Source organism: Haemorhous mexicanus, chromosome 25 (genome assembly GCF_027477595.1).
Source record: "Haemorhous mexicanus isolate bHaeMex1 chromosome 25, bHaeMex1.pri, whole genome shotgun sequence".
Taxonomy (NCBI): Eukaryota; Metazoa; Chordata; class Aves; order Passeriformes; family Fringillidae; genus Haemorhous; species Haemorhous mexicanus.
The window spans coordinates 6,173,687-6,191,315 of NC_082365.1; the positions used below are offsets into that span (position 1 = coordinate 6,173,687).

The 17,629-nt window shown below is 46.5% G+C and overlaps 1 protein-coding gene across 8 annotated transcripts in view; it reads right to left on the reverse strand.

Moving 5' to 3' along the window:
• The window catches only part of PPP1R12B (protein phosphatase 1 regulatory subunit 12B), a 133,909-nt gene that overhangs the window by 108,679 nt on the left and 7,601 nt on the right, over positions 1-17,629 (reverse strand). The window lies entirely within an intron of this gene.

Consider the following 17,629-nt stretch of genomic DNA (forward strand, 5'->3'; position numbering starts at 1 on the left):
AACAAAAAACCCAGCAGAGCACATGGAAAGAGAGGAGTACGTGCAAAGGCATAATTATGCTGTGAACGTAGCATTTCCAAGATGAAATAGCAACATGAAATGTCAGGTGGAGAGGTGCTTTGAATAGAAGCACCCTTGAATATATTTTGAAACTCCCCACACCTTCATATATGTACTGGGGTCATCAACTTATTTACAGGGTGTCAGATGTAAATACCTGCTGCACTAAAGCAGAGATAGTTTGGCTAAATGTCTGTGGAATTCTTTCCAAGTGCCAGGACTCCTGCATGTGCTGCAGTGCTGGTGCTGCCAGTGAGTGCTGAAGCATCACACTCTGCTTGTCCCTGCCTGGGCAGGACCTGCCCTCACCCTCAGAATGCCAAAGCTTCCAGCTCAGCTTCTGTGAAGAAACAGGAGCCACTGGAGGAAGGAGAGAGAAGGTCAGCTGGACACTCACACTCTGTGTTACTGAAAGGGGAGGGAAATGGGAAGAAAGCTAAATTGCTTTGCTTTGCTTTTACTCTTCTAGGATGACAGGCACAGGCATGCAGGATTGCCAGCTCTTTGCCTCTCCTTGAACATTTCTAATCAAAGAGCATTTTGGCAAACCTAGGAGGATCAGCATGGACCACACAGACATGGCTTCACTATGCAAAGAGCCCCAGGGACCAGGGAATGATCACAGCCCCAGGGCTGCCAGAGCTCAAGGTGGGCTTGGACAATGCTCTCAGACACAGAGTAAGATTGCTGGGGTATCTGTGCAGGGCCAGGATTTAGATTCCATGATCTCTTCCAACCAAGGATGTTTTATGGTTCTATGAACCCCTCCAGCCTCACAGTATTTGTGCCCCCGTGCACCCGGCAACTTGCACTGAATTCACCTCTCATCCAAACAGGGCCCAAGACATTGATTTTCCACTTCCACAGTGCTCCTTTGCAGCCAACTGACTGGTTTGCCGTTTGGGTTTACAGCCCATAACACAGCTCTAAACCAGCACCAGGCCATGTAGGACTGACTTCAAAATTCACTCTAGATCATTATTTTACTCCCTTCCTTTTCATCATCATCATCCCACTAGTTCCAGCATGATTTTTAATACCCATTATTTCAACAGCAGAGGCTAATGCTTGGTACCATCTGAGAAGAGCTTGAAATGAGTCTAGTATGTGATCAACTGCCAACACTAAAAATAAAGTCTTTCTGTCACTAAAAAGCAGGGACTGCCAGTTTTCTAATGGTGTGGAACAGCACTGGCTTTTCAAGTCTCACCAGTTTAGTCATTCTGACCACAAAGTATGAAATTTCTCTCCCCCTCAGCCAGCGCTCCCTGGCACTCGATCAAGACAGTCTATATAAAACCTTGCCTTTAAATTACTGAAATTTTCATTCCTGCCCAAAATAACTATGTTTTATAATTAGAAAACTCACAAGCATCTCAATCCTGTGTGGAAAATGGAAATTTAGGTACTGCAGGTTTGCTTAGCAAAGAAATGTTCAGCTAACAATCCTCTGACCTGACAGGAGCTCCATCAAGGGCTACACAGCACTATTTAATGCAGCTCCTTAAGACTTCATTTTCACAACACAAGCAAATATAGATATGGTTCTGCCATCATCTCTACAACACAAACATATCCTAAACTTCCAAGATGCAGCCTTAGGTCAGCTTCAGCCAAACCAAGGTGGTGCACTGCAGGCCAGGCCTGACACTCACCCCAATGCCTTGCAGGGCCACTGGTGGTGACTAAGCAGCATGGTGTGGCCAATGCCAAATGGGGACTCTCCTGGTGAATAATGGGAGGAAAAAATGTAAAATCACTTTGTGGCCTACTTGGAAAGGTGGCTCCACTCACACCACACCTGCTGGAAGAGCAAGGTGGGGTGGGAAGGCCAGGCAGGGCCCCTCTGCTCTGGCAGAGAATCCTCTACAGGAAGAGCCTCTCCAGGTCTTCTACTCCAGCAGAGACATGGAAAAACAGCTGCAAATGATTTAGCTACAACTTGGCAAACTAAAGGTGAGATTTGTGTTGCCTAACTATAGACCTCAAAGGCAGACAGAAAAATCTCTGCGGATCACTCCAGGCTTTCTTTAGTCTCTGTCGTGGCAGGATTTTGCAACAGGCTCTGCTGAAGCCAGGGCTGCCCTCATATACCTAACACCCTGCCAGCAGACCCTCTCCCCCAGCAAGGGCACTGACACTCATTTGATACCCCACTGAACAGATCCAGGAGCTAAACTGGCTCACAGTGGGACCAGACAAGCACTTGCACTGGTGTCAAAGGCACATGACAGGAGCAGGAGGAAGGGCAGGACTGAGATAGTCTTAAGCTGCCACATAATACCTTGCTTATGTCAAGACAGACAGCTCATGCTGCCTAAAGCCCAGGGAAAAATGGATTTTTCAACACAGAAAGCATTCAAGTCACTCCAGGGCCAGTACTGCTTTCACAGAAACCTTCTCTACTGTACAGACACCAAAGCTGATGTACGAGAAGTTTCATGAACTCCTGAAAATGCCAAAAATGCTGAATTAGCAGTAAGTGACTAGAAACCAATGTCTGTGAGCAGAAACACCTCAACACAAGTACAGGTGAAGAGCAAGAGGAGATTCCTTGGAGGGATTCATTGTCAGTTTATTCACAAATAGACTGGCAGGCCCTTGGTTTCCATGCACATCCCTGTCTTGCTGCCACATCAAGTTTTGTTTCAAGACCTGAATTTTACCTTTGTGGCCAGAAAAAAGAGGGTGGTATATAAAGAGAAAAACATACAGTCAGTAATTCTATTTATTAATTTTCCTTTCCAGTTTGGCAGCATGCAGGAAAGTTTAAATTTGCTACTTTGCAGTTATATATTCAGTGGCTAAAACCTCTCTAAGGATCAGTCAATGTGCTTCTAGAGGTAAAAATTATCCCCAGACAGATGTGTGGCAGCTTGCTTGGGCATTTTTCAGTCCCATGCCACTCAAAGCCTTCTCAGTCAAGCAAACAAGGGGTTTTTCTGAGTTTTGCCACTGCTCCTGCCCACACCTGAACAAGAGCCTGGCACCTACCATGGCTCAACTGCCACATTCACTACTCCCAGCAGGAAAAGGCTCCACATCAATCAGAGGACACAGAATTTTCTTTGAAGCATAAGAAATGATGGAGCTGACAAAGAGGGGGCTGGATAAAGAAATCTTTCTAAAAATAAAGTGATTCCACACTATTCCTGAAAGGCCCACAGCTACAATTTTGCAGCATTTCCATTTCTAGTGCCATCACTGGGATTTGCAACATCACTTATCACAGTTCAGCTTTAAGGAAATTTCTTTTAAATGCTGCTGAAACCTTGATATAATTAGATATTACAGCAGAAGTTAAGTTAGATATTTTCCCAAAACATAGCAAATAAACCTATCCAAACATAGCAATTTAAGCCTAGACTACAGCTGGCATTTTTAGTGTAGCAGGTAAAGAACACAGGAGTTCATGGTCCTATAACAGAGTCTGCACATCCTTCACAGAATCCCAGAATGGTCTGGGTTTGAAAGGAACTTAAAGCTCTGAAGCCCCTCTGCTCTGACATCAGGCTGGGAGAGCTGGGGGTGCTCAGCCTGGAGAAGAAAAGTCTCTGAGGAGACCTAAGAGCCTCTTCCAGCACCTAAAGTGTCTCCAGGAGAGGCATGGGCAGGGACACCTTCCACTTGCCCAGGTTGCTCCAAGCCCCATCCAACCTGGCCTGGAACACTTCCAGGGATCCAGGGGCAACCACAGCTGCTCTGGGCAACCTGTGCCAGGGCCTCCCCACCCTCACAGCCAAAAATTCCTTCCCAATATCCCATCTATCCCTACCTTCTAGCACTGGGAAGCCATTCTCCTGTGTCCTGACATTTCAGGCCCTTATCCAAAGTCCCTGTCCGGCTCTCTTGGAGCCCCTTTAGGCATTGGAAGGGCCCCTAGAGTCTCCTAGCCTTCTCCAGTCTGAACACCCCCAGCTCCCCCAACCTGGCTCCAGAGCAGAGGTAAAATTTTTTCAAGAACTCCCAATACTGAAAAAATACATATGTTTGAGGATCCAAGTTGTGTGAGTTTTCAAATGCCAACCACACTTTCAGGCAGATCTCATTTGTACTTGCCTTTATTCACAGGAAAAAAAGAAGAAAAATAAATCAATTGACACTGTTAGGGCTGTTTGGTCACAGCAAAGTGTCTTGGAGTTTTTTTATTCTTGTGGGAAACAAACTAAAGCAAATCTCAGCACAACCACCAGTAACAAAATCCTTCACTGCTTGTTTCTGAGCACATTCCATTCCTGCTGCCATCAGCAGTCCAAAGAAAGGGCAGGGAACTCCATTCTGGTGATGTCTGTGGAAAAGAGAGGTGGTGGCCAACATGGTACAGAGAGCACCGAGCTGTTAAAGAAAATGACCTGTGGAATAAGGTCACTGCAGAGGGAAAGGAACTGCTTGACTGCCCTGTGAGCCTCTCACAGGGTAGCTGAGTGTGCCAAAGATGTGGCCATGCACTGCCCCTTGTCAGAGCATGACATCAGATACCTTGGTAGTTTGAAAGATGGACACAGCTAAGGTGTCAGCTTTCCCCAGTGGCATGAATTACATTTCAAATCTAATCAGAAACTGTGGTCTCCGTGATCTAAGAAATACAGACCTGATACAAACTTTTATGTGTTCCTCAGAGTAACATAAACCCAGTCATTGCCTCAGTGCTGTGCACATACCCCACTGCCAGCCTGTTGTGAACTCAGTTCCTGAGTGCCCCAACAGGACTTCCACAGTGTCACACACATGGCAGAGGCTGAAAAAAGGTCACAGCCAGAAATGGTGAGAGCAATGAATGCATCCAGTAAAGGGAGGGCTGGAAGCAGAGCAAACTCCCCACCTCTGGAACCACCAGGAGCACTAGCCAGGCAGCTGCCTGGGCTTACGGGTGAACTACAGCTTCTACTCATCCCTGAAGTAAATCAAAACCTGGTGGAAGTCCAGCTGGAGGATGGTGAATTCTCTGTTTATTGCACTGTGTCTCCTGAGCATGAGGCTGCCCTGCAGGTGGGTGGCACAGGAAATCCTCAGGAACAGAGTACTACAACCTGGATGGTGAACAGGAGAATTAAGGAGAGGGTGAGGTTTGTCAACAAAGCCCAACTGCCAGAGGTATGGAAAAACCTCTTGTCTGAGTGGGTCACCCCAGTCCAGACAAAGCCACCAAGTTAATCAGAGGGATGGAGCACCTCTCCTGTGAAGAAAGGCTGAGGGAATTGGGATTGTTCAGCCTGGAAAAGAGTAGGCTCTAGAGAGACCTAATTGTTGCTTTTCAGTGTCTTAGAGAAATTTAAAGGAAAGTTGGAGCAAGACTATTTACTATCTTGCTATTCACATGAGCATGTAGTGACATGACAAGGGAGAATGAGTTCAAATTGAAAGAGGGCAGCTTTAGATTAGATCTTAATAAAAAATTATTTACTGTGAGGGAGGTGAGGCCCTGGAATAGGTAGCCCAGGGAAGTTGTGGATGCCCCACCCCTAGAGGTGTTCAAGGCCAGGCTGCATGAAGTTCTGTGAAGGTGGCCCTGCCCATGGCAGGGGGGTGAGTTGGAACCAGATGGGTCTTCAAGGTCTCCTTCCAACCCAAACAATTCTATGATTCTATGGTTTCTGCTGAAGAGTAGAGACACAAAGAACATCACACAGGAAGACTTTCAGAGGGATCAAAATGCAGCCCCATCTCTATGCCAATTGTGAGGGAAGAACTCAAAGGAGGAAGCAGTGAAATGATCCTTGGGAGAGCAATCCTGTCTTTCTCCCATTGCAACATGACTGCAGATCCCCAAGACCATGGATGCACCCCTGGCTGCAGGCTGAGTTCCCAGCTTGAAGCAAAAGTAAGGCCATGAGCAGGTGGATTTCAGGCAGAAGTCTGGGCAGGTGGTGATGACCATGGGATGAAGGTGAGTTCCCTGCTGCAGGCATGGCAGGTGCACAGCCAGGGGAGGCTCCAGAAACTCAAAGGAGATGGACAGCAGGAGTGCTTGGGCAGCACTCCTGGAAACCACATCAAGGCTACATCTATCAGAATCATGGAATCTTCTGAGCAGGAAAGGACCCACAAGGACCGTCCAGTCCAGCCCTTGCCCTGCACAGACACCCCAACAATCCCACCCTGGGCATCCCTGGCAGCGCTGTCCAAACACCCCTGGAGCTCTGGCAGCCTCGGGGCCATGCCCATTCCTTGGGGAGCCTGGGCAGTGCCCAGCACCCTCTGGGGGAAGAACCTTTCCTTGATATCCAGCCTGACCCTGCCCTGGTGTAGCACCAGACAAATGCACAAACACCAAGTGTGTCACTATATGACTGAGAAGATGGAAAGAAAGTCACTGATAAGTGAAGAAACTCCTGGAATGGAGAAAGGGAAAGATTTCACCAAACCCAAGAACCACCAACCTGCTGGGGTCACATTAGTGGATGGTACAATGCAGAAGAGCAGGTGTATAAGAAATGGTTGTATTTTGGAAATTATCCACTAAGGCTTTTACAGAGGGAAGTCATGTGACAGAAAGCCAATGGAGTCTTTTGAAAGGTAAATAAGCATGTAGACAAGGAAGGTCTAGAGGTGACATTCACCTCAGATACATGACGTGATTTTTTGGGTTGTCCTGTGCAGAGCCAGGGTGTGGACTTGATGACCCTTCCAGCTCCAGAGATTCCATGGGATTTTCTAAAGGATTCTCAACAGGCCTCTCACTCTGGCTCCTGAAGCCACTGAGTTGCCCAGGTAAGACAGAAGATTCTTGCACAATTCAATACATTCTCCTGATGAGGAGACTAGAATATGAGACAGATCTTCCTGGAGAGCTCTGCAGAAAGCTCTCTCCCAGGGTCCGTGCTACCAAATGCACTACATAAAGGCCGTGGAAGAGAAGGTGACCAGTGAGGTGAAGTTTGCTGGTGAAACTATTCAAGGGGTAAAGCAAAGAACAAACTTGAAAAATCTTACAGTACTGAGCAACTGCTGATAGAACAGCAGATAAAATGCTGTGCAGATCACTGCAGAGTGATTCACAGGCACAAAATACACCCAACAAAACATACCAAAATGAAAGGCTCTGAGCTTATTACTGAGTTCAGGGAAAAACTCTTAGGATTATAACAAATAGCTGTAGGAAAATATCAGCTCCAAGCTCAGAAATCAAAGCAAATTCTAGAAATTACTTGGAGCGGAACGAAACAAACCATAAAATATCATTAGGCCTCTATATAATGCAACAGATTTTCCGTATCGTAAGAAATTCTAGACTCCACGACTGAAAAAGATACAATATATGAATAGGACATGAATGAGAAAAAGCTCAGCTAAAAAAAAAAAAAAAAGAAAAAAACCAAAACAAAACAAGAAACAAAAGTCACTCCCAAAAAACCCTAACAACTTACCCCATTTTCCAATAGCATTTCTTAAGTATTTTTGTGGCATCACTAATATGGTTTATGCTATTTCTAGAGTACCACAGAAATAAACTCCTTGGATAAAACAAACTGGCTGAAGAAGATTTCAGAAAGATAAAAAGAGAACAAGCTGTAAAAAGTTGGGGAAACCAGGACATTTGTTCCACATTTGCTCCCCACAGCTGCTATTCCGACCCACTGCAGCCACACAGCAGGGATGGGGCTGGGTAGGGAATCCACTGCCTGCAGTTCCCTGAGCCTGTGGGAACACTCCTCCAAAGGTCCCACCAGCACAGACTAACGAGGCCCAGCTCTGTCCCTCCTGTTCAGCAAAAAGAGAATCAGAGATCACCTTTTACTGGTGCAAGATGAAACCAAAGGAGAAGGTGGAGAGCTCCAGAGAGCAGAGCCCAGCCTCTCATAAACAGTCTTACAATGAAGCAAAATAGGAATATTCCTACATTTAGGTGGGAGAATCTAAAGTCAAAACAAGCATACAAAGGACACAGTGCTGCGGAATCATGGAGGAGGCCTGAGCAGCCCCAGTACTGCTGTGCTGCAGCACACGCTGGCCCTGCCAGCTCCCACACTGCTTCCTGGGGGTCTCTGTCCAGCACTCACTAAGGTGTTGTTATAGCATCAGTGGCTGAGAGCACTACTTTTAATCCAGCATTTCTATGCTCTCCTCTCTGTCCCCAGTGGGTAATTGAGAGGGCTGGCTGAATGCCTCAGAGGAGGGCTGCTGAAGCAGGAAGCACATCACCCATGGTTCCAGCTGAGCCTGCCACGCACTGGGGCTCTCGCCTTCTGTGGGAGGTGCAGACAAGTGCTTTGTGACACTGTTTAGGAAGGGGATAATTAACTGTATTTTCTAAAAAGCTCTGATAAACCCGGTCATGTCTCAGTACAGAGGACTGAACTAGAAGGGTTTCTGTGACCGCTTCCAGCCGTGTCTGGAACTCTCCAGCAGCAACCATCTGCTCTCACCTGTCTGTCACCAGAGACAGGTGACACCTCACCACTGAGACAGCCCAGTCTGGTTTGTGGGCAAGCAGCAAAAGGCCAAACACATGGCAGCAGAAGAGGTGTAGCTTTCAGCATCCTGCCACAGAAGGAGAATTACCCAAGCACTGCTCCAAGAAGCCAAGGCATTAGGAAACAAGTTTAACCAAACTGGAGAAGAAGTGAATGGTTAGAGACTGAGGCCAGGCCAGCACAACACATTAGCAGGACAGGGGCTGGCTTCTTCTCCCAGGCTAGGGAGAAGGGACAGGACAAGAGCAACAGCTTCAAGCTCTACCAGGGGAGATTCAGGTTGGACATCAGGAAGAATTTCTCCACAGAAAAGGTGGTCAGGCATTTGAAGGGGCTTCCCAAGGAGGTGGTGGAGTCCCCATCTCTAGAGGTGTTTAAGGACCAACTGGACAAGGCACTCAGTGCTCTGGTCCGCCTGACAAGATGGATGGTCAAAGGCTGGACACGGTGATCTTGGAGGTCTTTTCCAAACTTAATGGTTCCATGACTCTATGTTTAAAATAAATAAATTATAAAAAGAAGTTAGTAGCTTTGTCAACAACAGGCATCACCCAATCTCCAGGACTCTGAAGGTTTGTTTCATCACCACAACACTGTAATTTAAAAGATGCAGCAGTTCTTGCTTAGGCCAGGGCTTGAACTGAAATCCCAAGCACAATTTGCAGGAAGCTGGGTGTGCTGTCAGCATATGGATCCCCTCCCAAGCACTACAATCAATGTTTTATTCCTTGTTCACTTTCTGCAGCATTGAACCATTTTTCACAGATTAACAGCACCTAAACTGAATGGAAAATAATGGATTTTGAGGACAGAGTTGTAAACTATAGAGAAGCCAATACTCGGAGTAACTGTAAGACAAAATTTGGCCTTAAGCACAGGGCTCCTTCTGCAGCAGCTGTTAATATAAGGGAACAAAAATAACTCTTGCAATATGCTCTGAAGTTCAAACCCTGGCTCTGCTGCTGCACAGGCTGGCACAGCCCTGAAGTCTCTCATTAAGAGACAGACAGACACATTTACCACTTATCTTTTTCAGCACGAGGGAATGCTTGTTCAGAATGACTCAAGTGATATTCATTTAAAAGACAAACCTTTCAGGGCTGTGAAGGTCGAATTCTGTTTGTCAATCACCCAAGAATGAAAAGAAAAGCCAGTGCAGATGATGAAGAAAGAGGAAATCCATCCCTTGCATGAACACCTGGACACTGCGTTCAGTCAGATGTATCAGTTCAGTCTACTATGAGCCAGGAAGAGAAAAATGCTCAAAACCTCCTGGATTAATGAGATGATATCCCACACATATACATATTTTTTTCTAGTTTAGAGGACATTATGAAATATACTCTTCATACCACTGCAGAAAGTTACCAAAAAATTCAATAAATTGCCCACTAAGCACAAAGCAGAATCGCCGCAATTTCTGCAGGATAGTATTATCAGCCCTCTAAAAAGTACCAGATTCTAATTTTGAAACTCTTGCTTTCACATTTGAGAAGGTTTTTTGCCTTACTAATTTTCCCCCATCCTATTTTTTCTTCTTGACTCTCACCTGCAATAAATAATGGGTTTTTAAATTGCTTTTTGTATCTTCCACCCATCCTAGAGCTTGGCAATCCAGAGCTTAACTTACACAGTTAGAATTTTACCCACTATGCAGATTCTGAACACATTGATGCTTTTGGCATGAGCTGTGTCCTAAAGCAATTAGTTCCACAGCTGAATTTTACACTGGATGAGAAAAAGTATTTGTTTTAAAACTATGATGTCCTTAAATCCTTCCTTGTAGGAAAAACTAAACATCCCTAATGCCATTTTACATATAATTTTGGAAACCTTTATCCTATCTGTGCTTGTGGCTGTCAGTCAGAAGGAATCACAAAGTTTTGCTCTTTCCTGATATAGAACCTAATCCATGACTTTGATCCCTTTGCTGTTATTTCCCATCTCTTTCCCTTAACTATTTTTTTTTTTTTTGAGATGGTGGAAAGAGAACTGCACATACTAATCTACACATGAGCACAATACAAGCTTTTCCAGCTGTGACAGCTGGATTGGAAGCCACTGTTTCCCCATAAACATTACTCCCCATTTACAGACCAAATTTTGCCAGCCATTTCATCAGTGAATTGGCCAATACAGACACCCTTCAGGGCCAGCTCACACTTCACTACCTTGACTGTGCAGGAACCTTTGCAAACTGTAACCTCACTCTACTCCCTTTCCTGTCTCACATCAAGGTGTGCAGAGCAGCACAGACTCCAGAGGAGATGCACAGGATAACTCTCCTTCCTCCTGCAAACTGACCCTTTATTGCCAGCTTTTGTTTTCTCTCTTTCAGACAGTAATTAATAAGATCTCTTTATTTCACAACAGCTTTGTTTCTTAGAGCTTCCATAGAGGGATGTTGTCAAAAGTGTTATGGAAATCCAAACACACCATCTCCACCAGCTTTCTCCTCTCCACGTGCTTGTTGCCTGCTTTGGGTTCATCACTTCACAGGTTCTTGGAGTCCCTTTTCAAACTGACACTTCCTGCTGACATCCCCTGGTAGCTGCTTTAAATGACACACCATACACAATGGATAATAGCTTAGTGACTTCATCTGCCAGTTCCAACTGATGCTGAAGACCTGATACTTTTCATTGGTCTGAGCAGTTCTGGAACCTGTTCTGTCAATACTACAGCTTGGGAAAGCTTAGAAAGCTGAATTTTATGTTTTTATCTTAAGAGATCTTTGTACAGGAAAGACTGACAGCACGCAGCCCTGGTATCACTGAGAAAACACTACAAAACTATTCAGCACACAATGCCAAAAGTGGGACAGATTTGTAATTTAAAACTATTTTGTTGAGCTGTATCCAAGACTCAGATTCTCCCAATACACTCAAAAAAAACCCTCCCAAAAATAGACACTGTGTGCTCCCTGAATAGAGCATGTACCTATTACAGTGATTTAGGATAGAGAAAATGCACACAGGCCACAACATATTAGAGATATGTCACAAAGAACAACATATCATTCTTTCCGTTTTGAAATAATTAGGATTTAAATTCTTCTAGATCATCACTTTTCTATTTTCTTCATTGGAAGTCCTGTTTCATAGGTCCAGTGTGTAGATGTTTGCAGAAGTACCATGTGTCTGCAGCAAATATGCTCATCCTCACATACCCACCTCTCCCCATACACCCCACCCTCCAGATCCATGTGCATGGGAACAGGGAAGGGGTGCAAACCTCAGCATAGGTGTGGGTGATCTCGCCTGAAATTTGGAAAGTTCATGCCCAGAGCCTTTGCACAGAGAGCTGACACACCAATACCTGAGGACCTTTGGCTACAGCAGGTATTTTGGGTGCAGCTCAGATGGCGCTGGGCATCACGGAATCACAGGATGTATCAGGTTGGAAAGGACCCCAGTGGCTCATCTGATCTCACCTCCTTGCTCAGGCAGAGTCATGGCCCAGGTGGGTCTGAGATATCCCCAGGGAGGGGGACTCCACACCCTCTCTGGGCAGCCTGTTCACGGCTCCATCACCGCCCAGGGAAGAAGTTCTGCCTCATGTCCAAGTGGAACTTCCTGGGCATCAGCTCCTGTCCATTCCTCTTGTGCCAGTGCTGGGTCCCAGGGAGCAGAGCGTGGGTCCTGCTCTGAGCCCTCCCTGCAGACACTGACAGACAGGAATGAGATCCCATCTCAGCTGCCTTCTCTCAAGGCTGAACAGCCCCAGCTCCCTCAGCCTTTCCTTGGCAGGGAGATGGTCCAGGCCCTTTCTCATCTCTGCAGCCTTCGCTGGCACCGCTCCAGGAGCTCCAGGTCCCGCCTGAGGAGGGAGGTCCTGTCCTGAGGAGTGCAGACATGGACATAGCACTTCAGATATGCCTCACCAGGGCTGGGCAGAGGGGCAGGATCCCCCCCTGACCTGCTGGGAACACTTATCCCAATGGACCCCAGGACACCATTGGCCTTCTTGGCTCCCAGGGCACCTGGATGAAAAGTGGACGCCTGAGGACCTGGCAGGAACTCTACTGCCTTTCAGCTTTTCACTGAATTAATCAGATTAGGTTACTAGAGGGTCTGGGAAACAAATGGCAGTTGGTAGGCAAGTGGAAAAGTGCCTGGCACAAGCTCAACAGCTCCAGGGAAGTTTGAAGCCCCAGAGCAGCACTTTGGTCCAGAAAGCATCAGGGCAGCCCTGGAGTAGCACTGGGGATGCAGAGCAGCCAACACATGGTGGAACTGCCCAGGAACAGGAAACAAACAGTCCCATCCAGGACTATCCAAAGGAACACAGAGCCACAAGCTGTCAAACAGGGCTGTTATCCTCACTGGTTCCTTCCCCTCCTAGCCAGAGCCTATTCCACTTGGTCCAAGATAGGGACTGCAGCTGCCAAGCCCTGCTCTCCCCTCACTGCCCTGCTTGCTGGTCTCCAAACCACAGATGCCACTGACCCCCACCCACCATTCCAGTTTCCTCACCTGCTGGCAGAAGCAAGGCTTTGCTGCACAAAGCTCTGGCACTCAAAGCTACTCAAACCCATCTCCCCAGGGTGGCACATGTGTCAGTTGGGCACATGGGACTGACTTGTGACAAGCTCATGGAGTGCTGAGGTTAAGCAAATGGGACTAAGACATTCCTTTCTGCAAGGACCAAGCTGAGCCTGCTGACTTATGGCTGTTCAGTCTTGAGCAGCTATCACTCACAGGCTATGCATCCTCCCCAGAGCCCAGCCCCCACCTGGTGCCTCCTGCACTCCCTTCCCATATTCAGAAAGCACTGAGCAACACTTGAAGTGCAGCGGTGATTAAACTGGTAGCTGGACTGAAAGTAGAAAGGGCTCCACTAAAGTGGGCTCAGGAACCAAAAATGTCTGTTCAGCTTTATAGCATTTCCTACAGTGTCAGCACACTGTAGCAGCGAGAAGCATTCCTCAGCAACCGGAAGGAATTGCTAAGCCCATAATTAAAATTAAGACAGCCAAGTTCTATAAGAGAATACATCCAACCTTAGGAGCCACTGATGTCTGTGCTGCAGGATGGGGAAGAAACATTTACCAAAGTGGTAGCAGAAAGCAGAAATCTACAGTCATCATCTCTCCTGGGAGACATGACGTAGCAGCACTTCTGATTGCGTGTCTGCTCCTGAAGAATAGAGGTCACGACATGCCTTAGAACTGAACTGCTGCTGACAGACAAGCCACTTGGAACTGATGGTGAAGTGCTGTGCAAGTTTGCACCAAAAAGTAGGGAAGGCACCACAGGCATGACACAACAGCAACTGCTCACTGGCTGTTCCTGCAGGACTGAATGCTGAAGAACAAGGAGACAAGTGAAGTGGAAAGAACATCTCCTATTTCCCTCCTGGCAGGGACTTCACCAGGGCTGGTGGAGGGGAAAATCAGGGAGATAAGGAAATAAGGAAAATGCCCTACAAATTGTTAGTTTGTGTTCACAGGAGTATCCCAACCCTACAAGAGTCCAAGGCCAGGTTGGACAGGGCTTTGAACAATCTGGATTAGTGGAAAATGTCCCTGCCATGGCTGGAACAAGACAATCTTTAAGGACTGCTCCAACCCAAACCATTCCCTAGTTCTGTGATTCTAGGAATGTCTTACAGTCACTGCAGAGTCAGAGGCAAGTGTGGCTGAAGCTTCCTGCAGGCCCACAACTCCAGCAGCCCTCCAGACAACAGCCCTTGTCCAACAAGATGGACAGGTGCTCGAGGCAATGGAAAAAGTGCAGATCCCAGGAAGCACAGACTTGTCCTGTTAGCTCCACCGTGCAGTACCAGAGCCCAGATCCAGGGAGGGAGGGGGAAGGAATGACCATGGACCACTTCTGAGACCAGGTGGGATGCAGACATGGCTTAAGAGGGAGCTGGTTGATGTCACTGCGAATCACTGTCAACTTTCAAATGTCATGGTGGCAAAGAGAGGCCTGATGACACGCAAACACCACCCCCCCATGTCAGAAGGATCCAGAGAACATCAGACATCTCAGCCTCACCATAGCCCCTGCAAAGGCTGTGTAATAAATCTTCCTGACAGCCATTTCGAGCAGGAGGTGGAACAGCCAGCGTGGATTTACTGGTGGCAAATCCTGCCTAACTTGACTGCCCTCCAAGCTGCCTATGTGGAAGACAGGAGAGCAAGTGTGGTACATTTTTGACACTGTCTCTGCAAGTGTTTTCAACAGGCAGGAGCTGGACTGCAGAAGCAGATGACTGACACTGGTGAGAATATCAGGCTCAAAAGCTGTTCAAAGTCCAGCCAGCAGCTATTACCAGCAGCATCCCTCAGGGCTGAAATGGGGTCAATACAAATCTATGTCTTCATTACCAAACTCAATTAACACCAATTATGGGACAGAGAGTGCTCTCATCAAGACTGCAGATGATATCAAATGTTGTATTGCACTAAATAGTTTATTTAGTTGTTGTTTGCACGGGGTGGTGGGAAATCTTTACTGAGTAGGTTAGGTCAGAATGGTAGGTTAGGTAGAATGGTTTTTCCCCCCCTCACATGGTCTCCCCCTCACACACCCCCCTGTTATACACACCTGGTCTGTCCCATAGGTACTTCACCCCTCCCCAATGGCATCCCATTGGCCCCGGTCCTCTCTCCCCCACCCCTATTCCCTAGGGTATAAAACCTCCTGTGTGAGAGTTCGACGCCCTCTTTACTACCTGGGTTACCTGGGTCGGCCTCATCACCTGAGTGTCTTGCACCAAGCCAATAAACAAGATACTTGCACCCACGTGGAGAAGAGCGCCTCTCGTCTTTTACTTTTGTCTATGCGGGTCCGTGTGGGCTAGAGTCTTATGCTAGCTGGATTTGGACTCATATAAGGCCCAGGAAAACCACAGATTACTGCAATCAAACTGCTGGCATGGCTGGGGCAGGAGATCCTTCTCAGAGGGACCTACACAGACTGGAGAAAATGGACTGATGGAGGTTTAGGAGGCACACAGTGTCCTGCCCTGGGCAGAATAAGCTCTTGCACCAGCACAGACTGGGGCAGCGGCCTGTAAAGCAGCTCTACAGCAAACAACCTGCCAAGCTCCCAGGGAGAACAAGGGGACAGAGGCCAGACAGACACAATAAACTGTTTCTACATACAACTATCTGGAAGACTCTGCAGCTCAACAGTGACTTTCTGCCTCTCAAAAGCCTTTGAAAGAGTCCCTTTGAACACAACTTCTACCTTTCAAAGCCTTGCAGAGTACATAGAATCCCCTAAAAGGGTGTGATGAGAACATCAGCCCACACTAAGTCAAGCTGGCTGAAGCATGGAGCAGATCCGTCAGCTTCCTGAGAACACTTCTTCCTGAGCATGAAGCCAGGGAAGAACTGAAAGCCAGCATCAAGTGATGGAACCAGCTTTGAAGGTTTAACAAAGACACTGTCTCCTTTGGAAGCAAGTCAGCAGCTCCTTCTACCTCTGTTCTAGAGAGCTATTTCAGCCCAGAACTCATAATTCTGCTTGAAATATTTGCTGCAGACTCTTAAAACCCACATCTTGCATAAAAAAAATGGAAGATGATCTTGTAATAGGCTACAACATCACTTGTGATATTCATTAAAAGGCTCAAGTAAGGGCCTAGGTTTCACTACTGCAGAAACTACCACTGGCATGTTCACTCGAAAAAAAATTAAATCACACAGTTGGCAAGTGTGAAGTGTGTCACAGGTGCAGTCAGACTCCTACCCAGGCTCAGGATGTGCACCTCTTCCTGGACATGTGTTTGTTCTGCTAATGTAACCAGTTGCTCAGATTTAGGTGCTATCCACAAAAACACCAAAGCTGTCTACACTGAATGTGTCATCTCACTTACAGAAACCACAGAGCAAATGGGGTAGAAAAAATGACTTGTTAGATAAAAATTTAGAACATTTCATCCTCCAGTATCACAACAGTATTTAAGGTAAATATTCTGATTATTTCTGTTGGCACAGGCAGGGTCTCTGTTGATGATGTAACTCAGAGCAATGATATAAATACATATACATACATATATATACACACACACACACACACACACATATATATATATTTGGGTATACTAAAACAATTAAAGCAAGCCACAGCACTCACCGCCAGCTGGGTTAGAGCTCCCCTGTCCCACCAATCTTCTATGGGGAAAATCCCTACTTAAATGTCTCACATAAAGTATCAAATTGGCAGGGATACTTTTCACAAGACCAGGTGGCTCCAAGCCCAGTCCAACCTGGCCATGGACACTTCCCGGAGTGGGACAACCACAGCCTCTTTGAGCAACCTGTGCCAAGGCCTCACCACCTTCACAGGAAAGACTTTTTTCCCAATATCCAATCTAAACCTCTTCCTGTTTAGCTTAAATTGTTCCCCCTTGTCCTATTGCTATCTGTTTGTGTAAAAAGCCACTTTTTAAATAAAGTTCCTGCTTTTTATAATTGTCACTCAAGATAATTCATCATTAATAACTGTTTTGGGTATGACAATCCATATGAATTGAAATCCTGGAAGATGCTTCATACTTTGACTTCAGAATGAAACCAGCAGCACTTCTGGATGCTTCAATTCAAGCAAAAAGCCCATGAGGTGAACAGGGAGCAGCTCCCTATGCAGGCCCTACCAGCTTCATGCTGGTTTACATTCCTCTGGGTGATGCTACTCTATTTACAGGTCCAAACTAAACAGGTATAAGCTAGGTATGGGCAGAGCCCACACACAGTCACCTCATTTCCCTAAACCATTGCTAGGGTCCCCTCACTAAGCCAGCACTTATGTTTAGACAAGCCTGGACCAGGACTTGCTGCTATCCCACTGTTTCAGATGTAAACCCATCAGTCTTTGATACCAAATTGCATTAACTGATTTATAATTTGTCATTAACAGCAGGGAATGACAAATTATAAATAGGAGGTGGCTTCAGAGAGATTCCAGAAATGGATGGTGAGCAATCACTGTGGCAAATCAATGCTCTGGCTCAAGGGATCAGACAGGGACCAGGTTTAGTTTTACCCTGAAAAGGCAGTGACACATAAAAAGCTAATGGCAGGTGGTCACCCTGCATTCTGTACATCTCACAAAGATTTATGAGCAAGGTTGAATGCTGGAAAAGCAAGGCTGAAGCTGCTTGTGTCCCTCTGCAAGGTCAGCTTATTGTATTATAGAAAC